Below are 3,257 nucleotides of genomic sequence, written 5' to 3' on the forward strand. Positions count from 1 at the left end.
TTCCTGCTCACTGACTATCACAGCTGCTTCCAATTACATTCTGCCTCTGGGTAAACCCAAAAACCAAACCCATGGCCATCACGTTGATTCCAACTCACAGCGACCACCACTGGGTTTCCAAGGCTGTAAATCTTTACGGAAGTAGATTGCCTCATCTTCCTCCCAGGGAGAAGCTGGTGGATTTGAACTGCCGACCTTCTAGTAAGCAGTCAAATGCCTTACCTATTGCACCATCAGGGCTCCTTAATACAACCCGAATGCTATGTAAACAGCACTTTATGCTCCCTCTTAGCCTTTGAGGGATTGCTTTCACCACTTGATTGCTTTGTAGGAGCCATTTTTTCACAGAAACAAAGGATGTACCCAACACAAGTAGTGAACTAAGAGACGTGAAGTAAACAATGCTCAAACAATGAGCACTGGGGAGAGACTGAGGATCTGTGAAATGGCAGAAGGCTACAATAGGGTATGCCCACACATCATTTCATTCGCATGGATTCAGCGTAGTCCTCAGAGGCAAATTCAAGTTCTAGTTTCTGTAATTTTTTTTCCTGAATATTTTAAATCTGTGGTTGGTGGAATTCATGGATGGAGAGACTGTGGATAGGAGGGCAAACTGTATATCTTTTTTAGGCTTTGATTAGAAAGTAAGCCATAGTAGTCTACATATCACCACCAAGATGACTAAGATCTACTTGAAAATCTGCAAGTGAGGGAAGGCCTCTGGATGTCTTTGAGTGTATGTGTTACTTTTTTTCTGAATCCAGAGTGTAAAGATGTAATTATTTTATTAAGCAAAGAATTGGATGCATGGATGCTCAATAAAGACTCAAAAGCTAAATAGCTGCTCACCAAAACACTCATTTGGTGGGAAAAAAAAAAAAACAAAACAGTGCAATCAGACCCAAGGAGTGGTTTCCACTTACACTGTTACCTTTCCTTAAAAAATTCTACCATTCCACAAAAATGACCAGAATTGCTGGTTGGAGAGAGACTGGTGGAACCCCTGAGACTATGGCCCTGGGTTACCCTTAGGGCCTAGAAATGGACTCACTTACATGGATTGGCTCTCAGCCCAACTGTAGAAAGACCTACATACAGAACACCTACCCCAGGGCGATGCACCCACCTACTCTAGGGAGATGCACCCCTTGGATCAATCAGCCATGAGACACCAAAGGGGTGGCATTCACATACAGGGAAAGCCGGACACACAGGAGTGCAGAGATAAGAAGGGAAAAGGGAGGGAGTGGTCACAGGGGGCAGGGGGGAGGAGAGGTTGTTATGGTTGGGGATGGTAATCAGCTTGTGAAATCAAATGTGCATGAACTGTTGAATGTAAAACAAGTTTGCTATGTAAATTTGCACTCAAAGCACAATAAAAATTAAAAATAAATCTAACATTCCTTTTAGGTGATGTTTACACATGGTCAAAAATAAAGCCCAGGTTTGGTGGAAATGGTTAAAGCAAGAATTTTCTGATATTCACATCAGAAAATAAAGGTTTCATATGCTGAGCTCTGAATTCAAGTTCACTCTTAGGAAGACAAAGAATACCCAACATAGTGTAAGCATAGAGTCCTGTCCAAATGTGGTGGTGATGGTGGTGAAGCATGAACAGAGACAGGGAGCATATAATTAATGCTGTTCTATGGTGTCTACCATTGAGACCATTTCAACTCCTGGCAACCCTCATTGGGTTTCCAAGGGTGTAAATCTTTAAGGAAGTAGATTGCCCCATCTTCCTTCGGAGGAGCGACTGGACCGCTAACCTTCTGGTTAGTAGCCAAATGCCTCACCCACTATGCCACCAGAGCTCCCTTGTTTTTTGGTTTATGAGTATGGTGTGGTGTGGTGGGGAGTATGAAAGACAGTGATAGTGACCTTACATCTGATTCTCTCCAACAGTAGTGGTAAAGAGCTGGTGGCACAGTGGTTAAAAGCGCTCGCTTGCGAACCAAAAAGCCCGTAGTTTGAACCCACCAGCCACTACGTGGGAGAAAAATGTGGCCGTGTGCTTCCATAAAGATTCCTGCCTCAGAAACCTTATGGGGTAGTTCCACCCTGCCCCATAGAGTTACTGTGAGTGAGAATCAACTAGGTGGCAATATGTTTAATCATAGTAATGGTGGTGACAGGACATGAGTGACTTTACAATTAATTCTGGCCAATGGCAGTGGGAGGGGCATCCAACAAAATCAGTGACCTAACATTTAATGCTGTCCGAATGTGTTGGGGAGTGGGGGAGGGGAAGGGATGAGGGAGACAGGCAAGAGACAAAGAGTGAGTCATCTAAGAACTGATCCTGTCCAATGGTAGTGGTGGGGAAAGGCACAAGACACATCAGTGACCTAGAACTGGTCCTGTCTAATGGTGGAGATGGGGGAGGTGCCTGCAACCCCACTGGACAAGACCAATCCTTAGGTCACTGACTCTGTGTCTACACGCCCCCCCACCTCCACCATTCTCTCGTCTCTTGCCTGTCTCCCTCATCCCCTCTCCCTCCCCAACTCCCCAACACATTTTGACAGCATTAAATGTTAGGTCACTGACTCTGTTGGATGCCCCTCCCACCGCCATTGGCCAGAATTAATTGTAAAGTCACTATTTCATGTCCTGTCACCACTATTACTACCGTTAAACGCATTGCCACCTAGTTGATTCTCACTCACAGTAACCCTATGGGTCAGGGTAGAACTGCCCCATAGGGTTTCTGAGGCTGTAATCTTTATGGAAGCACACGGCCACATTTTTCTCCCATGTAGCGGATGGTGGGTTCAAGCTGCCAGCTTTTTGGTTAGCAAGTGAGCACTTTTAACCACTGTGCCACGAGGGCTCTTTACTGTCCAAAGGTGGCTGGGGGAGCTCTGGCAGTTCAAACTCACCAGCCACTCCTCGGAAGGAAGGTTGGGCAATCTACTTCCGTAGTGATAGCGCCTCGGAAACCCAAGGAGGGGTCGCTATGAGTCGGATCCAACTCCACAGCAGTGAGTTTGGTTTGATTTTGGTGAAGGTGGCTGGAGAGGTGAAGGGACATGAAATAGCCAATACAAATCAGTGATAAATGGAATATGAAAATCGAAGTGTCAAGACACAGCAAAGACCTTGAAGTGCAATAGTCCGCAGGTCCGAGGGACCGCCTCCCGGAAGAGTTGCGAAGGGCCTGGAGCGGCACTTAGGGCTCTATTCCAGGCACGGGTTCCGGGATTTCTGTGGGGCTCCCTTCACCTCAGCCACCTTTCGCCAGCGGAGGACCT

The sequence above is a fragment of the Orycteropus afer genome, unplaced genomic scaffold (genome assembly GCF_000298275.1).
Source record: "Orycteropus afer afer isolate SDZICR_OR568_19922 unplaced genomic scaffold, OryAfe1.0 scaffold00617, whole genome shotgun sequence".
NCBI lineage: Eukaryota > Metazoa > Chordata > Mammalia > Tubulidentata > Orycteropodidae > Orycteropus > Orycteropus afer.